General features: G+C 47.6%; 2 pseudogenes; both read right to left on the reverse strand.

Moving 5' to 3' along the window:
- Window positions 1-330: 330 nt before the first annotated feature.
- On the reverse strand, window positions 331-12,267 carry LOC112636432 (annotated as a pseudogene).
- Window positions 12,268-15,396: 3,129 nt separating this feature from the next.
- Window positions 15,397-16,340, reverse strand: LOC112636434 (annotated as a pseudogene).
- Between the last annotated feature and the right edge of the window lie 6,358 nt (window positions 16,341-22,698).

Genomic DNA, 22,698 nt, shown 5'->3' on the forward strand with positions numbered 1-22,698 from the left:
GGCTTCCCCCCAACCCCCCGTGGCCTTTTATGTCCTTGAAAAAGAACTAAGACAACTGAAATGTGCCACCATGCCCAGCTAATTATTTTCTTTGTTTTTGTTTTGAAACGGAGTCTGCCTCTGTCGCCCAAGCTGGAGCGCAGTGCTGCGATCTCGGCTCACTGCAAGCTCCGCCTCCCAGGTTCACACCATTCTCCTGCCTCAGCCTCCCGAGTAGCTGGCGTGAGCCACCGGGCCCGGCATTATTTTATTTTTTGTAGAGACAGGGTTTCACCACGATTCCCAGGTTGTTTCACATTGTTTTAATCCAGGCTGGTTATGAACTCCTGGGCTCAAGCAATACACACACCTTGGCCTCCCAAAGTGCTGGGATTATAGGCTGAGTCACTACACCTAACCTCTATATCATGACTTCTTTAGTGGCGCATAAGGTAACTGGAACGAGTGTAGGCTTTACCGCATCTCCTACATTCATAGGGTTTTTCTCCAGTATGAATTCTTTCATGGAGGTGAAGGGAACTGAGGCGACTGAAGGCTTGGTCACATTGTTCACATTCATAGGGTTTCTCTCCAGTATGAGTACTTTTATGGTTACAAAGGGAACTCAAATGACTAAAGGCTTTGCCACAGTGTTTACATTCATAGGGTCTCTCTCCAGTATGAATGCTTCCATGGTCATGAAGGGAAGTGGAACAGCTGAAGGCTTTATCACATTTGGTACATCTCTCTCCAGTGTGAGTCCTTTCATGCATCTTAAAAGAACAAGAAAATCTGAGTGTTTTCCCACATTCCTTACATTCGTAGGGTTTCTCTCCAGTGTGAGTTCGTCCACGTATTAGACAAGAACCGGAAACAGTGATCGCTTTACCAAATAGTTTACATTTATAGGGTTTTTCTCCTGTGTGAGTTCTCTGATATCTTTCTACTGAATTGAGAAAATGAAAAGCTTTCCCACATATCGTACATTTATAAGCTGGATTTCCACTGTGCATTATCATGTGTCTTCTAACACCTGGAACAGAAACAAAGAGTTTCCCTCACTGTTCACATTTATATTGCTTCTCTCCATATGGTTTGTATCCTGAGTGAGCTAGGATGTGCCTATTAAGGAGGGAATGACGTACAAAGACTTTTCCACAAATACTGCATTCACATTGTTTTAATCCAGTAGAAATGTTCTCATTCAGATCAAGATTTGGAATGTGGCTGACAACTGTCCATACTGACTACCTTCTTTGCTTTCACGCAGTCTCTGTACCATAGGATTTCTGTAAAAAAACTGACAAGCACATTATTATTGGTTGGTTTAATAACTTTCTACTCATTCATAGGTCTTCGACTTACACTGCTACCAATACCAGGGAAAATGCATTTTTTTTTGTTTTTGTTTTTGTGCCACGACTGAATTATTTGAAAGTAAATGGGCTACTACTGAAAACACAGCTACCACCTGCATGGCTATGACCAAAATAGTAACATTCATATACACAATTTTGTAGTACTATTTTCAAGTAAACTGTTTTCCAAACACTGACTGCTACACTGATGTACGTTACATTTTGGGTGAAATTTTTCTAAAAGGAAATGAATTTCAAGTGACTCTTATTTGCTTTGATTGCTTGTTTTTAAGTTCATGACATGCTAAGATTCCTTCAGAGGACTTTATTTCCTCTTCTCGGTGCAAATTATCTTGTATCTTTCCCAAGTTTTTTGAAGTGATCTTCAATATTCTGGTGTTTCCATTTTTTCCTAAAATGCAGATGCACAAAATTATCATGAATTATTTCAAACTATAGAAACATTACTAGATTTCATGTTCATTGTACACAGTGCCCATGCCTGATTTATTCACCAAATCATTCCCTTGCCCCATTCCAAATCACAAATAGCACTGATGATAGGGAAATACTTCTGTAATTAAGTGAAATGTGTTGTCATTCTCACCTACAGAAGCCAGGTTCCTGCAGGTTTCCTGCATCACTTCTCTGTAGAGATTCTTCTGAGAAGAATCTAGCAAAGCCCATTCCTCCTGGGTAAAGTTCACAGCCACATCCTCAAAAGCCACGGAGTCCTAGAACATTCCACACATGTGGACAGAAGGATGGGTGAGACTGACAGCACTGGGAATCTATACTCAATTCGTAAGCTGTTTACATGATTCTAAAATTTCCAAGCATTTATTCTATGACTTGATTGTCATAACTCTTACTCTGTTCACACATACTCCCTCCCACACAGCAGTACTAATGCTAGAATTGAACTATTCAAAAAGACAACAGCAAAGTAGAAACACCCATCTCATTAGAGAATCCAGGGAGTAAGATTACGATATGCTGCTAGGAGTTACCTTTTAACTTCATTTTGTACATTTCTAGTATCTGTCATACTAAAGTCCTACCTGATGTGCATAAGTGAGTTAATATTATCAGTCCTGAGACTACTTATTCTTAAAAATGCCTGCTCGCAAAGTTCAATCTTTGTTTGTATTAGGAACTTACATTTTGAAAGGGATTCCACCAACCCAAGTAATAAGAATGACTCACTGCATCTAAATGGCTTATGCAGTATATTTTCCAAAACTCCTTCTGCTGAAAGTCTATTATTTTGTGTCACTGCAGTGGTGCTTGGGGAAGCAGACACAAAAACACAGTCTGAACACTAAGTGTTCAATGAATTTCCCTGGTAGACAATATTTTACATGTGCTGTCACTTGTTAACTGGGGAGTTGAGCCCATTCCATATGATTACACCAAGAGAGAAAAGGCTTATTAAATTTAATTGAGTAGTAAATAAAACCAAAAATTGATATTTAACAATACTAATACAACCATTTTTCAAATTTCTATTGCACAATATCAAGGCAGAAAGGAATAAGAGGAAATAGGACATATGCTTTTTAAAATGACATTAATGTCACCACTTCCAGATGCTATTCCTATGAAACCACATAAATTCCCAAATCAGGTGGTTTTAGGCAAGAAAAGCTACTCTTTCATATGTAGTAAAAATGACCAATGTCTAATCATTTTTAGTCATGTAAAAAAAGAGTGATGGCTTGTCTAACATACTTCTAAGATTTTCAAACAAAAATATTCAGAATAGCACAGTGTTAGCAGAGAGATGAGCAAGCAAACCAAGGGGAAAAAAAGTTTTAATGACCCAGCATCTATATGGAAAGTTGAGGAATGATAGAGTAGGCACTATAGAATAGAAAAAGAAATTACATGCACTTTAAAATATGAGGGAAACCAGGCTGGCATCCACTTGGGAAAATGCATTGCATTCTTCTCTATTCCATGAATAATAATCATCTTATTATATATTCAAATACAAAAGATAAAACCAGAATACTTTCAGAAGTCACAGGAAGATTTTTTTTTTAATGAAGGATTAGGCAGAATTTTTTTTATGTAAGAAAAAAGTGATAAAGGAACAGACAAACTCAAACATATTAAAATTTAGGGAATAAAAAGAAAATAGAGTGGGCCAGGCGTCGTGACTCACGCCTGTAATCCTAGCACCTTGGGAGGCTGAGGCACGGGATCACCTGACGTCAGGAGGTTGAGACTAGCCTGGCCAACATGGCAAAAATCCCGTCTTTTTGTTGTTTGTTTGTTTATTTGTTTTTGAAACGGAGTCTCGCATTGTCCCTTGGGCTGGGGTGCAGTGGCAAGATCTTGGCTCACTGCAACCTCCACCTCCCGGGTTCAAGCAATTCTCTTGCCTCAGCCTCCCGAGTAGCTGGGATTACAGGTGCCTGCCACCACGCTCAGCTAATTTTTTCGTATTTTTAGTAGAGACAGGGTTTCACCATGTTGGCCAGGCTGCTCTGGAACTCCTGACCTCGTGATCCGACCACCTTGGCCTCCCAAAGGGCTGGGATTACAGGCATGAACCACCATGCCAGGCCTAAAACCCTGTGTTTACTAAAAATATGAAAATTAGCTGCGTGTGGTGGTGGGCGCCTATAATCCCACTTACTCGGGAGGCTGACACAGGAGAATCACTTGAACTCGGGAGGCGGAGGTTGCAGTAAGCAGAGATGGCGCCACTGCACTCCAGCCGGGCTACAGAGTAAGACAGAATCTCCAAAAAACAAAAAACAACACACAGACACTCAGATAAGAGGATACACATGTGTCCACTGTCATAAATTCTTCACCAAGCTACAAGAGGGGAACTGACATTTTGGTGAATCTTTATAAATCATCAATTTATCTATCACACTTTTATTTCACCAGTAGCATTTACAAAGCTAAGTCCTACAATTCCATTTGAAATTACCCTTAAAAAGAACAGAACTTTAAAACTTACTACACTCACTCTGGGGAAGAAATAAATACGGATTTTTAGCAAATGAAATACATCATTTTACCTTGCCTCTTTGGAAATAGTATTTTTATCTTTCAAGCTGCACTGACAAAATGTATCTTACAGTCAGTGAAAACCTGAAACTCAAATAAGCGGACAAGCCTTTTCAAGGTAACAAACTCAGGGAGAGGCAGTGCTGACTCCAACGCAGACCTTTGTAAGTGTCACGGCAGGCCATTCTATCCCTTAGGACACCCATCCTGTTCCATAAAGTACTCAATGACCACCTAGGAGGCACTGGCACTGCTCTTTGTCCTCCTATGTGCCTTAAGTGCATTTTAATATTCAGGTTTTTGCACATCCTCTCTGGGGTGGGTTTTCCTTGTCCTTTGGGACAGTTTTTCTCTCTTCACAATTCTGAGACAAGCTAGAGAGCAGAAATCATTTCTGCCTTTTCCTCTCAATATCAGCATCCAATTGGCAAACCATCAATGTGTCTTCAAGGAATAAAAACTCGGGCTGGAGGAATAATTTTAATGACCTAACTTTCATGACATTACATTGTATTGTCCATTAATTTTAATGTCCTAAAATTTTAATGACCCTAAGGGCTCACCATTTTAGATGAAACTATACCAGGAGATTCCTCTAAGGCTAAGAGCATCCAGCTGCTCCCCTGAGAGACTCCACCCCCTACCTCAGGCTGTCCTTGGGGATGAGATGATGCAGGGGCTGATACTCACTAGACCCTCCAATACACATGGCCACTGTGGGTATCCTGGGTCATCCCCAGACAGTTCTAAAATGCCAGGACTAGGAAAAGACAGGAGAGTGGCTGAGGACACAACACCCTGTCAAGCTTTCACAGGGGGGACCTCAACCTAAAGACATTTTGGTCATATGTACACTTAGGAAAGATGAAAAGAAGAGAGGCACAAAGATTTTTTTACAGTAGAGTGTCAGATGATTTATTCTCCGCTTTCCTCTCATGTAAAATGTTTGGAAACAGAAAAATATTTTGGCCAAGGTGGCTCACGCCTGTAATCCCAGCGCTTTAGGAGGCCGAGGAGGGTGATCAATTAAGGTCAGGAGTTCGAAACCAACCTAGCCAACATGGCGAAACCCTGTCTCTACTAAACATACAAAAATTAGCTGGACCTGGTGGTGGCGCCTATAAGCCCAGCTATTTGGGAGGCTGAGGCAGGAGAATCGCTTGAACCCGGGAGTCAGAGGTTGCAGTGAGCTGAGACTGCACCATTGCACTCCAGCCTGGCGACAGGGTAAGACTCCGTCTCAAAAAAAAAAAGAAAAAATAAATAAATATATATATATATGTGTGGACATATGTGTATATCTATGTGTATATATGTGTGTGTATATATATGTATGGTTTGCTTCCTCATTCACCTTATCAAAGCCTCTCATTTACGCCCCTCCCGTGGACCCCAAACCACAAACCATGACTGCGGTACCCGTTTATGAATCGCGTTTGCTCAAACACGCCGTTTAACGTTTTAACAAAGCCTCAGGTTAATTTTCGGGGGAGAAAGGTGGGACCGGAAGCTCCATGAACCACAGCTCCTCCCACGCTGGAACCACGCACACGGAGTCCGGGCTCTCCCGGATCACCCTCCCGTGGTCACCGCACTACCTGGGTGGGGGAGGCGCGGGGTTTCCGAGAGGGCTCCGGCCAGCGGAAGTGGCGCCCTCAGGTACAGACAGGACGCAGGGGTCCCGCTGCCCGCCCCGCCCGGCCCTGCGCTGAAGGGGACTGAGGCCCGGCTGCGCCGCCGACTCGGTCCGCAGGTTCCGCAGCCCATGGCTGGTTCCAGCAGGTTTCACCCAGCCCTCTTCCCCACTTCCGGAAGCCAGGCGCAGTCCACTCACGGTTCCTCGGCTTCCCGGGTGTCCCGGCGTCAGCTAGGGATGTCCCAATACCCGCAGGTCACAGGGTGGCCGAGGCTGCTGCAGAGCCACCGGGCCTCCTAGAGCCAGGAAGTAGCAGCGGAGACTCACAGGAAGAGCCTACGGTGGCGAAGGCGAGACAAAGCGCCCGCCAGCCAGATCCTGGAAGCCGCCCTCTCCTTTCCGGCGGCGCGCCTGATTGACGGGTCCCCACCCAGCGTCCCTGATTGTATGGGGCTTCAGGACCCGCCCCCTCAGGCCCTGAGTGACAGGAGATTGCGATCTCACGTGAGGCTGGATGNTGACACTTGTGTGACCCACTTTACATCCAGAGATTCCAAACCAAGGAGGCTTCCAGGCAGCGGTGACACAAGCTATCATCTGGGCTCGAGTGCAGCTCCGGCTCCAGCCTCCCTGGGCTGCCAGGAAGTTCTGGATATCTTGTTGGTTTGAAGCCAGAGTTTTGCAGGTGCCAGGCACCTCAGTACACGTTTCAGTGAACGTGAAAATACACCTGGGGTGTCTTGTGGAAAGAAGCATAGACTCCTGCTGAGAGTGAGGGGAGCAAACCTGCAGACTGTTAGCAGCTGAGGACTCCAGCTCCGTGTGCCCCATGCTTGGCACTGCTGGTATTGTGGGGCTGGTGCAGGACTGCCCTGCTCATTGTAGGATGTTCAGTAGCAGCCCTGCCTCTACCCACAAAATACCAGTGGCACCCCTACCCTCCACGTGACAGTCAAAAGTGCCCTAGACATTGCCAGATATCCCCTGGGGGACAAAATCACCCAGTAGAGACCCCTCCTCTAGACAAAGTGTTCTGTGGCTTTTCGTTATATTATCCTTTTAGCTTCTCTTTAGGTTTGAATATTTTCAAGATAAAATGTTGGTGAAAACTACCTGGCAAACGTGGAAAAAGTAAAGATGACATTTGTTGTCATCAGTCAGAGTGACCCCGCTGTTAACATTTTGACAAATATCTTAAGTAAAATCTCTTCAACAGCAACAGCTGTCTCTGGCACGCGTCTCCTCTGAGCTGGCCCCTCCATCATGGGGGATGGAAGCTGGATGTGTGAGGAGGGGGTGGCACGCTGCCCCAGAGGCTCCTGATGGGGCTAAAAGGTCTGCTTGTCATTGCAGCCGACCCCTGAACAATGCAGGTTTGCACTGCCCAGGTCCACTTGTCCAGGGAGCTTTTTCAATAAATACAGTTGGACCTCTGTATCAGCAGGCTCTGCATCCCATGCAAACACAGATTGAAATTGCAGTGGTCTTGGTTGCAAACATCAATGTGGGGAAAAAAACAAAACACAAAAATCTTATTGCAAAACCCGCATGTTCAGGGGGCCGATTTTTTCACGCTGAACTTGAGTATGCTTGGATTTTGGTATCCAACAGATGAGTGTGTATTGTGTGTTTATTTTGTGTTGTGTGTTTATTATGTGTTAAGTGTCAGTTTGGTGCAGATGACCCTTAAGTTCCTTCCTGGAATGACGGCTGTCATGTCCGGGCTGGAAAAGAATGTCTGAAAAGGTGCTTGTGTTGGAGCCTGTCCAAGTGTCCAGTAGCATTTACATTTCAGTATTTTTTTCTTTCCTCTAATTTGTATTCTCTTATTTTTGTTGTATATGGATTTATTTTTCTTGAATCCTCAGACATAAATTAAGTGCAGTTTAGGAATAATTCCAAGAATGAAGAGAAGACATTTAATTCATTGTTTCATTTTATAATGGAATGGATAAAGAAATTAATTTTTTTTATAGGTTTGTGAAGTCAATCTTGCAGTACACTGAGAATCTGGTGGCTTACACCAGTTACAAAAAGAACAAGTGGAATGAAACTATCAATCTTACACATAGAGCTTTGTTGAAAATTTGGACTTTTAGTGAGAAGAAGCAAATGTTAATACATTTAGCCAAGAAATCCACAAGTAAAGTACTCATGAAAACCTAGAAGTCAGGATGTCTTTAATTTTAACAGATTTTAACAGCATGCTAATTGAAAACCCAAAGGTAAGGTGGAGTTGAGGGTCTGCTTGACCAGGGGTCCAGGTTCTGTTTCTCTGCAGTGTTCTGATTTACGCTTTCCGAGTGGTCAATGTGAGTCTCAGTCTGGCTTCCTTTGTGGTAACCAAATGGCTGCTGTAGTTTTTGGATCCATCTCTCCATAACACACTGTCCAGAGGAAGAAGGGGGAGCTGCTTTCACCCGACTGTTACTCAGAAATGTGTAGTTCCATTGTTACTGGCCACATGCCTACTCTTGAGAATGATTGCTGTGGCTGGGACCTTCCCCTGCATTCACCGGCCAGGCCTCGGGAGATGTTGACTCCTAGGCCAGCCTTCAGGGCAGGGAGGGTGAGGCCCTGGGACTGAGGAGAGGACTGATAAATTTAAGCTTCCCAGGTCAGTGCTGGAGACCAGCTCCTGAAAGGGGAGGTGGGCAGGCATGGGTGCTGGACAGCAGGCCTCCTGGCCAGCGTTTGGCAAAACTAGCAGGTGCCCTTCCCTGTTTTTAGACGTGGGGGTTTCACATCCCAGGGTCTGGGAGAGCTGGGGGAAAGATTAGGGAAGCTGCTATTCACAGGCCCTGCTTGACGAACCCAAGTCTCTGACTCGAGGGTTCCTGCAGCCGCTGCAGCTCTTGAGGGTGCCTGAGAGCCCCCACTGTCTGAGTTGGCAGCTGCAAAGCTGGGGCTCTCCGGAAGCCTCTGGGCGGCCACCCTGACCTCATGTCTGCTTGGGCATGGGCCACCCTGCCCCACCCTCCATGAATCACTGCTTCTCTTTTTCCACCTTCCAAACCTTGACAGGGTGCAGCTGGCAGCCATCAAAGGACTGGCATTCTGAGGCTGCTTCAGCTGAGGAGACCTGGGGGCCATGGGTGGCAGCTGAGCTGAACACATGCTATTTGTCCTCTGCCGGCTCAGCTCCGGCCCCTTGTAAACAGCACCTCTGGGGAAGCGTGATGCTTCTGGCTAATGTGATACAACTCTCTCTTGTGCAACTGAAGATGGTTCTTCCTCTTCCCAAAAGTGGAGACACAAAGCACAAATCCCATGTGTCAGTATTCCCACTCTGGGACTGTTCTTTTATAGAGCTGTCACACCTTTCTCTGATACACTTGCATGTGGGGTGACTATAGGGTTGACCATCCTGCTAATGGTGGTGCTGGGATGGGAAGAGGGAAAGAAAGAACTGACTGGTAGAGTTAGCTCGTAGATACCGGTGTATCTTACCAAAGCAGTGAGGAGACCACGCAGAGCTGCTGCGTGCCCTGTTTTTGCAACCTGATGATCTGGCAGAAGTTTGTGTTTGAAAATTCCTTTCCGCCACTGGTCCATGTTCCTTTCGTTTGCCTCTCTGGGTGGTGGTTTTTCACCTGCGGAGTTAACCCAGCCCTCATTCCTGAAAGGTCTTTCCCATTAGAAATCTTTCTTGTTTTGGGTAGCTGTAGGTTTCCATTGACTTGTCCCTGGACTTAGGAATACTAAGAGGTTCCCTAGAGAATACCATAAATTCCAGACCCTCCTCCCAGCCCCCCAATCTGTGGTGGGAGCTATATTTCCCCAAGACAATTGAGAACAGTCCCCTCACCATAGCAGTAAACTCTTCTGGCTCATTGGCACAAGGCATCCAGTGCGGCTGGGTGGCAGCCTCCACCTGCAGGGCAGTGGGCACCTCGTGTCCGTCTGTGGAAGTATCTGAGGAATGAAGACACCCAAACCAGCAGAGTCCAGAATTGTGAGCAGAGAATCCAAAACCTTGCTAGTTGTGTGGGGGCGTAATGAGAGGAGCCATTCCCGTTCCACGTGTGCCTCCACCCGTGTTTTCCGGCCATGGGAGAACCCATACCACTTGTTGACTGATGGCTCGGAGTACAGGGCACGTCTTGGGCAACCCAGCAGCCTTCAAGGGGGGCCTTGTCACAGCCAGCACTGCCTGGTGCTTGGGAGGCTCCCTGATGTAGTGGGGTGTGCGCTGGGATCACGATTGTCACAGGCCTCACTGCTGAGCTCTGCTGTCAGACGGGTCTCCTGGAAGCAGTACTGGAAGCAACCCGTACAGCAGATGAGGCTTCTGTGAGCCAGGTGCAGTGGCCAAGAAGTGTCTCTGTCCCTCCCAGAACACATGGCCCGATGTACTTGGGGGCTGGCTCTTCTTTCCAGTTGAGTTTTTCATACTAGGAATTGTGATTTATATATTTCCTAGTATTAGCAGATTTATACATTTAGCAGTGGACCTTAGCCAGACTAGCCTTGGAGTGAGGACGTCCATGTGGTTGAAGCCATTGACAACATCCTTCACTGCCTCCATGGCCACTTTGTTGATAAGAACATTGAGCAAGGCTGGGTGGCTGGAGAGAAAGGCTAACATGCATGAGGCAGCCATTGTGCCACCTGCCTACTGAGAGCATGGGCCCCTCCCCCACTGTTCTTTAGGGCCACTCAAATGAGTTAGAACGTTGCCAACTTTCACCTTCAAGTGGTGTCAGCTGTCAGCATCTTTTGCAGAAATCAAATCCAACTTTTAATTCGGGTGAGTGGTCCTAGGGAAGTCCCCGTGGGGCCAATAGGTGCATGGTGAGGGGTGCTGTCCATGCAGCTGTGGGCTCGAAGAGCGTCGGAACCACTTGCTTGTGTATCTTGTGTTCCAGAACATGCCAAAGCCTAACCTATGTGTGTGTGCGTGTGCGTGCATGTGCATGCATGCTTGTGTGTGTGTGTACACCTATATACCTATTAAATATATACATCTTGCCTGAATGTAATGATGACATGCTCCCGCAGTTGACTCACCTGGTGACGTGACAGGTCAGAAAACGCAGTCTTTGGTGGTCTGCTCAAGTTCCAGCTAACTGTCACTAGCTGTGCCATGGTAAAGTATAGATGTTCAGTGTCCATCAGGGCCTAGAGGACAAGCTGAGAGCTGGTTCTCAGAAGAGCAATTATGTGCAGAGGAGGGTGTGGTTTTGTCCCAGAACCCTAGGGGTCTGTGCTCTGGGCCTATGACTCTGCCATGCATCATGGGATCTAATTGCCACCGTGGCCTGATGGGGAGACCAGCTTTTACATCGACCTGCTCTGGAGGCTTTGCTTTTTCTAGGTCTCATGTGGAACTGGCAGTTTGTAGGTTAATTGGAAAGTGAGCAGAGTAGCGTGTATGGTCTGGTGGATGTTGCTTGCAGAGCTCCAGAGAGACTCCAAGTGCCTGCCCGTCTCTAGTGCCAGTGGACGTGGGCACAGCACCCAGTCCTCCCCCTCACAGAGTGCATCCTTACCTTCCTAGATCACGGGCCTCGGAAACTTCAAAGCAGCAGCCCTGTGCATTCTTACGAGAGTTACATCCCAGCCCAGGTGGTCATAATTTCACCAAAACAGTGGGGTGTCTTGTTTCCTGTCCACATCACTAATGTGATGGGCCGCGGTGGCGTCCTATGGAATGGCAAGACAGCCAGCAGCCCTGAGCTCTAGGTTGCATGGAGGAAGTGGAGAGGTAGCACAGCCCTGATGCACTCCCACCAAGGCTGCTGCTGTCCCTGCCAGATGAGAACAAGACAGCTTCTGGACATGAGATTGCAGGAGACAAAACCTCAACCTATATCAGTAGGTACAGAGAAAAATCATCTGCCAGATCAGTGGCTGCAGACCAGAGATCTGGGACTATATTGATTTGTTCCAATAAAGAGACCACATCTGAAGTAGCAGATGCTCAGGCTCCTGGGCTGGGGTCTTGTGTCCCTGGGAGGCTCTGCTGTCTTAAGCAGTGGCTCTGTTCCCTGCAGGTACGTGGGCAGCCATGCTGCTGGGCTACCTCACCTTCCTTTGGTATTCTTTCCCCAGTTGCCCATCCTGCTTCTGATGGACCCTTCCTTGGTCAGTTGCAGTATATGTCCATTCAGGTTACAGTGACAACGTATATGGCTGCAATTTGTTGTTTTTCCTTAAACAGTGTTACATGTCTCTGCTCACAATTGAAGTAACTTAGAGTTTAACCTTTAAGAGGCAAATGTCCTCTGTTCTCACCTTCCTGAGGGATCCTGCCACATTGACCATCTTGCTAGCAGGGGTCACAGGTGTAACAAGAACGGATTTCTGCTGGCTGATGGTCCACGGTATAGCGTGACTCGGGGAACCCAAGAACTCAATGGCAAAGCTGCTTCAAATTCTCCTGCATGCTTGTTCTTTTCTTTTTGCCCTTTTTTCTTCTTTCTTCCCCTTCCTTCCTCTCCTTCTTCCTCTCCTTCCTTCCTTTCTTCCTCTTCCTCTTTCTCTCTCTTTTTTCCTTTCTCTCCCCCTCCCCTCCCCTTCATCACCTAGGCTGGTGTGCAGTGACACAATCATACCTCACTCCAGTCTCCAACTCATGGGCTCCCATGCTTTTTCTTTTCTTCCTTTCTCTCTCTCTCTCTCTTTTTTTTTTTTTTTTTTTTTTTTTTTTTTTTTTTTTTTTGAGACAGAGTTTTGCTCTTGTTGTCCAGGTTAGAGTGCAGTGGTGCGATCTTGGCTCACTGCAACCTCTGCCTCCCGGGTTAAGGCGATTCTCGTGCCTCAGTCTCCCGAGTAGCTGGGATTACAGGCATGTGCCATCACACCCAGCTAATTTTGTATTTTTAGTAGAGATGGCGTTTCACCATGTTGGTCAGACCGGTCTTGAACTTCTACCTCAAGTGATCTACCCACCTTAGCTTCCCAAAGTGCTGGGATTACATGTATGAGCCACTGTGCCTGACCTTTATTTTCTATCTCTGCTGGCTGGCTGAATACCTTGAGCAGACCAGAATTACTGGAGGCAAAGAAAAAATGGAAGATTAGCTAAATTTGCTTTCTATCAAAAGCAATGATGAAAATGCTTCTTTTCAAAGAGCAACAGTAAATATTGGTCCAAATTCACAGGTGTTCATCCAACAGGCCATATTGGAGAGTAAAGGTAGTTGTGCCTGGTCCTGAATGCAGGGACATGGAATTTAGCTACAGGATGAATATTCTGCTTTCGTAAGTTGTTTTGATGAGATGTGAAGACATGTTCTGAACAATATTAGAAGAATGCATCACTTCAGTACTTTTGGCACCTGCCCTGCCCCTGACTTTTTCCTGAGTGAACAGGAGTCACCTCCTCTTTTAAATTAAATGATGGAATAGCCTGGACTGTTCCAAGCCCTTGCTGCTATCTCCTGTGCTTGCTCCTCTGGGTCTCCAACCATGTGGCTGAGAATCCATTTGGGACGTCTGTTCCCCGTCCCTACCTGTGTCTATCATTAAACAAAGTGAAGATAGTCCGGTGTGACTGGCTTTCCAAACTCTTATTTGGATTCACTGTAATGTGGACTAAACAAATGGCTTAAAATTCACTGTTTGCAGACACGCCAACCTCTGCTCCACTCAGTAGAGACATGACCTGCCCCTCGAAGCTCTGCTCATTCCACCGCCTTCCTGACAGGCGTGTGCACAGCTTCAGGAAGCTCTCTGAGGTCAGAAACCCTGTCGTTTTACCTGTTTGTACCCCCTCTTTGTGTGTCCTGAATATTTTTACTACCTTAAATGCATGCTCTTTCCCCCACAACATTTGTTTTAAATAATTTTAAAGCTACAGAAATGTTTCTAGAATAGTCCAGTGAGTTCCCACATGACAATTCAACTGTCGTTGGCATTTTGTCACACTTATTTTCCCCTTTTAATTGCACATATGTCATTCTTTTGACTGAACCATTTTGGAAGTTAGTCATTGTGAAATTTTGCCCCCAAATACTTGAGCATTATCTGTTGAGAACAAAATCATTTCCCTTCAGTTACCACACGAAGGAAATTTAACAATAACACAGCACCGTTATCGAATACATGGTCCATATAAAGTTTTTCCCAGTGTGTCTAATAATGTTGTTTATACCTTCTGTTGTTTGTTTTTATCCAAGCACCACAACTGCTTTTAGTTACTATATCTTTTAGTTTTAAAATCTGGACTAGCTCCCTTTTTGTTTTTTTCTTTCGATGTCAGAGACATTTTTGAAATATTTATGTCACCTTTACAGAATGTTCATCAAGTGACTTTTGTTAGATTGTTTCCTCAAATTTGACAGTTTTAAAGAAACATTGCCTTCGTGATATTGTCTGAACCAGTGCATCACATCAAGACACATGATTGACACAATAACGCTATGTGCCACTCGGTGCATCACAGCAGGACACGTGAGGCACATATGTGCTGCCATGCACTCTTCAGTGCATTACTGCAGGGCGTGTGGGCGGGGCCATGTGTTGTTACGTCCCAGCTGGTTGCTCTGCCCTCTAGACAGTGACTGGATGGGCGCTGGACACCTGCTCCGTGCAGCCTGGGCAGCAGCTGGAGATGATGCAGGGAGGGATGCTCAGTTGGGGCTGGAAGGTGAGGAGGACAGGGCTGGGCTGGCCGCCTTGTGGAGATAGCAGGACATGTTGAGGAAGAGTCAGGCCAGGGATGCAAAGTGTGAGGAGAAACTGCAGCGCCCTGCATGGCCTCAGCTCCCTTCTGAGGCCACGTTGACGTGAGTGCTTTCAACAAGCCCTCAAGGGAATCTCTGCTGCTTGCAGCCAAAAAGTACTGACCACTGGAAGATCCAGTCCCTGTGAGGGGATAGAGGCATGGCAGCCATCAGGAGGCAGGCAAACCCCAGAGAAGGAGGCCACAGAGGTGGCAGTGGACGACTGGTGTGCGATCTCAGCACCACAGGTTACTGGTTTTGTGGCAAGATGTGGACCTGCTGACAGCTTGGCTTCCTCGTCTGCAGAGTGTGACAGTGACATTCCCTGCCTCATTAGACAGATGTTAGGATACAGTGAGGTGGGTGCTGAGCCCCATTCTGTACACGTAGCACCGATGAACACCAGCTCTTACCGGATCGTTCCCTTATGCTGGGAGGAAAGAAACGATTTGGATTTCCTCTGTCTAGAAGTCCAGCTATCTGCATGTGTGTTCGGAGGACGTTCTCGTATCTCAGGAGTGAAACCAGAGCATCCCCTGTACATCTTTCCCCCACCTCCACTCATAGCCTCGGATTCTCTGCACAGCTTTAGGTAAAGGAGCTGATGGGGAATCGGATGCCTCACCCCGTGTCCTCACTCTGGGGCCCGAGCTTAGACTAACTTCAGGTTCAGCTGAGAAGGCCTCTGAACTGTGACCCCACGCCGCGGCCGCCTGCGTCGGAGCTGCTACCTGCCCTTTGCCCTTCTCGAGGCCAGTGCTTGCCTGGAGGAGGGCTGGCAGCAGAAATGCAGCTGACCAGGTTGCATTTTCCGTACAGCCTACTCAGGGGGATACCCGTGGAGACTCATTTCTCGTTTCAGTTTTCTTTTTTTTTTTTTTTTTTTTTTTTTTTTTGAGACGGAGTCTTGCGCTGTCGCCCAGGCTGGAGTGCAGTGGCCGGATCTCAGCTCACTGCAAGCTCCGCCTCCCGGGTTCACGCCATTCTCCTGCCTCAGCCTCCCGAGTAGCTGGGACTACAGGCGCTGCCACCTCGCCCGGCTATTTTTTGTATTTCTTAGTATAGACGGGGTTTCACCGTGTTAGCCAGGATGGTCTCGATCTCCTGACCTCGTGATCCGCCCATCTCGGCCTCCCAAAGTGCTGGGATTACAGGCTTGAGCCACCGCGCCCGGCTCGTTTCAGTTTTCAATGATTTGGTGGAGAAGCTCCTCTGGTGAATGGACTTGGGATTTCTTGGAGCTGCGCTGCGGGTCCACAGTGTGGCTTTCGGCCCATGCTGCGGGGGTACTTGCACTTCCTCTGGCGGGGCATGGGGTGGCGCTCCCGGGTAAGGCAGCGGCCGGGGGAGCCGTGAGCGAGGCGCTGCCTCTCTGGCTGGAGCCGGATCCAAGGCCACCGTGAGGGGAACCCGCCATCCAGGTAAGACGCGTTGTTTCCTTGTTCCTTGGCGAATCGATGGGGACCAGGCTTCCCCAGGCGGTGAAATGAGGAACAGGGACCGCGGGGCTCGCCTGACCAGTGGGGTCTCCATCCTTCTCTGTGTTGACAAAAGACAAGAACAGACATCGCCTGAAATCTTCCCGCCTCCGTGAGCGAACCTGCGTCTGGGAAGGCGCTGCAGAGAAGTGATCGCTGAGTGAGGAAGGAGGTGCCGGGCCTCATTAATCATACCTCGGGAGGCAATGCCGGGAAGGTTCTTTGTTTAAAGAAATACTCATTTATTTTTTATTTTTTATTTTTAATTTAAGTTCTAGGGTACATGTGCACAACGTGCAGGTTTGTTACATATGTACACATGTGCCGTGTTGGTTTGCTGCACCTGTTAACTCCTCATTTACAATAGGTATATCTCCTAATGCTCTCCCTCCCCCATCCCCCCACCCCACAATAGGCCCCCGTGTGTGATGTTCCCCTTCCTGGGTCCAAGTGATCTCATGGTTCAGTTCCCACCTATGAGTGAGAACATGCGCTGTTTGGTTTTCTGTTCTTTGGATAGTTTGCTGAGTTTAAAGAGCACTTGGTGCGGACTTGCTGTGGCCATCGCCTTCAACAGCTCATCTGTAGGAGGTGCAGGCTGAATTCACACCTCCGTGTCATCCATGTCTGCCTGCTGCGCAGAGGAGACAGGAGAGGCCTTCCCACCGCACGGCTTTTACGGGAAGCTCTTCCTGTCGGCTAGAAGGGTGTGATTTGGTTTATAGCCACACCAAGTCATTTTAATAAAACTCAGTTAACTGTGTTGCCTTGCAGGCTCCGAGTGTTACAGGCAGACCCAAGTCCAAGTCTTCCTACCATTCATTGTCCCCTTCTGGATTTCCTAGGGACCCCAGATACGATGGCATCAATGTCAGTTAACTTGGCACTGTTTAAAATAGATCTATGATCAAATCTTAAGTTTTTCCAAATAAGACCCTGGATGAATGCAGGAAGGTCATTTGATTACTTTAAAATAAGAGTATTTTATGTTAAGTTTGAAAAAGCCAGTCATAAAACTAAGCCCTGTACCAATGAATATAGTTCGTGAAGCCAGCAGCACAGGCTTATTATTATAAATATCAAGCACCACCATTATGAGTGAACTCATTTATTTTCAAAGCTCTTTGCAATCATTAATTGTTCACGTCTGTGAATATCCCCGAGACAGACAGTATTATTAACTCCATTTGAAAGGAAGAAAACTGAGGCACAGAAAACCTGTAATTCATTGCCCTGAGGGGAAAAGGAGACACCAGGAACACTGGCTGTCCTTTCGCTGCATCTTCTGTTTGGTAGAGATCCTGGGACATCTGGAACATCCACACTCTCTCTCCCACTCACGGTCATGCCACCATCTAGTGCCGCATTGACATTTCCTCTCAATCTCAGGATAATCACATTGATGTAGCACTTGGCAGGTTTGTTATCTCAATGTCTATTATCTCAAAAATTAATCCTCATAGCAACCTTAGAAAGAGGCAATATTAGCCCCATTGCATAGGAAAATGAAGGATCAGTGAGAAAGTGACAGGTCTGTCACTGGCGATGGGGGACAGGGCCATTGCGGCGAGTCAGGCCTCAGCTGCAGGTCTGAGTTTATGCCACTGCCCCCATCTGTGGGCTCCAGGAGGCTGTTGTCTAAGCAGAAGGCATGGCCCATCAGGGGCCATGGGTGGTGGGCACAGAATTGAGTCATCTGCCTGCCTTCTCACCCACCTGTGTGTGTTGTTTGTTTGATTTAAGTCCTGTGAGCGTAGTTTAGGACCTTGTCCCTTCCCACAGCATAGCATAGAAAATTGGGCAAGTCCAGACCATGACTAAATCCACTTAAAAAACCCCCCCCCCCCCCCCCCCAGACCGGCAGATTCTCTCCCTCTCCGCCTGAGATATGATGTTGCCTTAAATGGTCCAGCAGTCGCGGAGTCTCAGGGGAGCTCTCTGCCTTAGTTGGTGCATTCCAGTGCTGCTGGGTCTGTATTTCCAGGTCTTGCTTTATCCTTTTATTTTTTAAAGTAATTAATAATTCCAGTCTCTCTGGCCTGCATGAAATTTATAAAATAAATGGACATTATAGGAAATAAATATTTTATGGAGCCACCGCTATGTGCGAGCCATTCTGCTAGGGAGGCTGAGGGTCCCACAGCTTCCAAGGACCAGTCCTGGCCTAGTGGAACTCACAACATATTGAGAAGGGAGGACGGACACCGCTGACACAGCCCACGCTGCCCAGTGCCGGGTGCAGGAGGGGCAGTGGATGCAGGGGACTGAGGGCAGGGTGTGCTGGGCCTGGGCCCTGGCTCCGTTTGGGAGCCTCATGGCTGCTCTGCTGTCTTCCTCCGTGCATGGCCTGGACCACATTGTGTGCTGTGGAGTTGTTGGATCAGACCTGGATGCTGCAACCCAAGGAGAGAGAGGAGGACAGACCCAGGAGAAGAACAGCACTCGGCAGCCTGACCCCTAAAAACCAAACACAACAGAAACCAAGCCAATGGCAATGGTTGAGAAGAACCAAGCCAGCGTGTAGGGGAGGCCAGGGTCGTGCCCTGGGCATCCAGGGTGGAGGCACTCAAGGAAAGGAATGACCAGAAACACAGCTGGGGAGGCCCGGAAGGCCAGGGGCTCAGGCTGAACTGTCTCAGGGGTCCCAGGGGACTGACGGGGGAGTGAATCGTCAGAGGTGGTCAGAGCCACAGATTCCTGGGGGACATGTGCTGTGGCTCAGGATGGAGAAAAGGTGGGCTGAGGTCGGGATGGTCGGTTCAGGCCAGTGCACAAAGGCGTCTGGAGGAAGAGAAACGTTACAGCCCATGTCCTGGAGGGGCTGCAGACAGGAGGCACTGGGTGCTGGAAACCACAAGCTGCTCCTTTTCATTGATGAAGAGGGGAGTGGGAACATAGGGCGAATTTCAGTGTCTACTGTAAAGAGGAAGGATTTACCTGATATGGTGTTGCTGTGTGATCTGGGCAAAGCTAGGGGAGCTGGTTTTCGAGGAGTGAAGAGATAGGGTGGGGAGGGGGAGATCCGGACATGGGTTTGGGAAACATGAGGGGATCCAACTGTGAGAGACCAGAGGCACCCTCAGGACAGTGGAGCCCGGTTCTTTTCTCTGCAAATAAATCTCACTTTCCTACATCTCAACACATGAGGCGGCTCACCCCAGTTTCTTGTTCTTTCTCTAAGGGGGTTTGGCCTTCCATTGCCTCTAAATGGGGGAAAAGCTAATGGGGCTCACGTCCATGGAGGGGAGTTCAGGATGAGGCTGGTGGTTCACGCATCCTATGAGCCCTAGGGGAGGCCGCTGGCCTTGTGGTGCTTACGGAGACTTGCAGCGGCTGTGATCCACATTGGGGGTGAGAAGAAACAAGATGTGAGGCTGCAGACACCTGAGACGCACTGTGGGGGCAGTACCCCACAGGCAGAGGCAAATGGTGGGCATGCAGTTTCCCTTCCCATCTGGTGTCCACTGGCAGCTGGCAACCCCATGCGGAGACCTTTGATGCCTGCGCTATCCCCACCCCCTTTTACCCAGGGCCCCTGATGTGCTCGGCTCTGCCTGGCACGAATCCCAACAACTCTCCCTGCCTCCTGCTTGTGCGAAATGAGCAAATGTGAAATTGCCCAGGATTGAAGAGCTCAGGACCTTGAATTCCAAGAGCCAGGGAGAAATACTCTGTTGTTCTTTAGACTCAACAAGCCAAATCTGTTCACACCAAGCCTTCATTCCCAAGACAACCCTCCCTTTTGACGGTCCTAAGGTGTTGCCACCTAATTTCATGACTTTTGCCACTGCAAAGGCTTCCCAAATTCGTACTGGGGCCACGCCTCTCAAAACGGATACAGGAAGGAGTCCAGATTCTCCTCTCTAGACACGCGGGCGGTGCATCTGAAGTGAATCTGAGATTAAACCCGTGTATCTTAGCTCCTCAGTGCTCCCCTTCATCATTTCTTGAACATACGTAATAGCATGTCCTGGTCTTCTTGGCAGTCTCCTTAGGGATGTAGGGGAAAGGCCGTTTTCATATCAACTTTCTTTATGTTGCCATGAATTAGCTGCTTGCTGACTAAACTTCTCAGACAAAAATCACACACTTCCCGAGTATTCACCCTTTCACACCACAGTCACCTGCTCTAGTATTTGCACACAGTTACATTATTATCAAAACTGCAGTTCAACTAAACGCTCTAAGTGCAGGTAAAGGTCTGTCCTCAAGGTGCTGGTTGAAGCAGGTGAGTGGAACAGTTCCAGGTCCCTGCCGTTCCGGGGTGTCAGTATCAGCTCTGTTCAGGGGTGACAGACAGCAAGGCCCCAGCCAGGAGAGGCCAATGGGATGAGAGGGAGAGAGAGAGCTCAGAGGTGGGGCAGGAGCCCCAGGATGGGGGACGCCAGAGCCTTGGCAGGTGGCCACCTCAGGACCGGGAGGCTCCCCAAGCCAGGGGTTCTTTCCCTCCCAAGAGCAAGACTGATAGGAGGCTTGGGAGTCAGGGGCGAGGATGGATGGTGGCAGGTGCAGGGGGTGAAGGGGCCCTGCCTGGGATAAGATGGCAATGGAGCTCAAGGAAATAGAAGCAGCCACGTGGCCACAGTGGCCACAGTGCAGGAGCAGGTGCTGCTGGGGAGCTGGGCCCCAGGCTTTATCTACACTGTCTCACTGTAAGTCCTCTCCCAACTTGGCACCATCGTCTGACTCCACACATTGCCATAGCCCTGCCAGGCAGGTGCTTGCAAAGGCCCACAGAGCCGTTGAGTGGGTGCAGGAGGGAAGCACACCAGGAATTCGGCCCTGGTCTGAGGCAGCAGGGGACAGTTGACTGTGGTCAGCAGGGCCTGAACCCCAGCTCTGGAGCCTGCGAGCCACCCTGAGGGTGCAGAAATCTGAGTGCCTGGGGCCATGTGCAGAGTGTGGCCATGTCACAGCTGTGGCTTCAGCATTCAGAGCCTCTGCCTCCACTGGGGATGAATGCAGGTTTCCAACATCTCTGTTTGGTCAGTGCTGATCTTTTTCCTAACTGGCGACTTACTGGTTCCAGGAGAGTTCTGGGCAGGCTGCAAATGTCTGCGTTAAAACAGCTCTGCTAGGCTAAGACAGGACAGAAGCAGACAGCAGGTGGAGGAGACACACTTTCCTATCCAGCAGAACCTGCGGCAAGCTCCACAGCGCTCTCCAGTCTTGCTTCCGGGAAGGTGGTTAATTCCATCTGGTCAGTATTTCCACACCGCGCGAGCCTCCACTTCCTGGGCTTGCCACTTAAATGAGTCCAGAATTGTCTCACCACCCTTTTACTTGCAGAACCTGGCCTTCGTGTTGTGGGGATGATTAGGAAAGAAATTTGCTTCAGGAAATGGCCAGAAAGGGGTTCCACAGAACTGGCTTATGAAATAGTTTTGTAGAATCTGTACTTAGGAAGCTGGAAACAAAGGCAAAAGAAAAAATAGAAAATCTTATTGTAGAAAATATGCTTTGCAGTGTTTGAAAATGCTGTTCTTGTTAAATTAACCCCTTAATAAATACAAACCACTTAACATTTGCTTTTTAATTGTTGTCTCTAGTGCCAAAATAATTAGTCTGTGAAGCCAGTGGGAGTCTGTCTAGTTGGAAAATAGTAGTATTTATTCTTTGAGGCCCCAAACATCAAAGAAAGTGTTGTTTAAATAAAAAGATGGGGTGTGAGCATGCGAGGTGAGTGGACAATGGGAAATTACTTAATGGGTACAATACTCATCTTTTGGGTGAACACTAACAGCTCAGACTTCAGTACTGTGCAACATATCCATGTAACAGAATTACACCTGTACCCCCTACATTTATAGAAATAAAAAAGATGCATCATAAACTGAACAAAACAGCCTATATCTTGAAGAAATCATGCTTGAAAAGTGATAATTTCACTCTCTAAAATTTAATTTTTAATTTTAAATTATTGTATGGGAGATAAATCCCATGGCTCAGAAATGAAAAACATGAAAAGCATTCAGTATAGTCTGTTCTCCGTCCATGTCCTCCTCTGTCTGGTTTCATTGCACTCATCTGTGTAACAAAGTCTTTCTTATTGATTTCTAGGAACTCTTTATATGTGGCACTAAGGGCATGAGTTATGATTAACTTCTTGTGCATCCCTAGAGCTTCCTGATGCAGATGCAAACACACAGGAATGTGAGTGCTCACCTTCATCTTCTCTGTGTTTTACACAAATGGTGGCAGATTATATGCACTTTACCACACTTTGCTCTTATAAATTGGATAATCCCCCATATGAATACATGTAGCATTCCATTTTCTTACAGCTGTGGAGTATTTCGGTCCCACACTGGATGGATGGTTGGAGTTGATAGACACAGATTCTTTCAAATCTTTTGTTTATCTGTATAACAGATAATGCTGTTCTCTTGCTAATATATCATTTTGCATCTGTGTTTAGAATCAGTCGTGAAATTGCTGGGTCAGAGGACACATATCTTGGTAATTCTGTAGGTGTTGCCAAATTATCCTGCCTGTGGTCATGCGATTTGCTCTTCCCAGGCATGAAGGCCACTGCTTCTCCATGGCTCCTT

Source organism: Theropithecus gelada, chromosome 12 (assembly GCF_003255815.1).
Source record: "Theropithecus gelada isolate Dixy chromosome 12, Tgel_1.0, whole genome shotgun sequence".
In the NCBI taxonomy this organism is placed as follows: domain Eukaryota; kingdom Metazoa; phylum Chordata; class Mammalia; order Primates; family Cercopithecidae; genus Theropithecus; species Theropithecus gelada.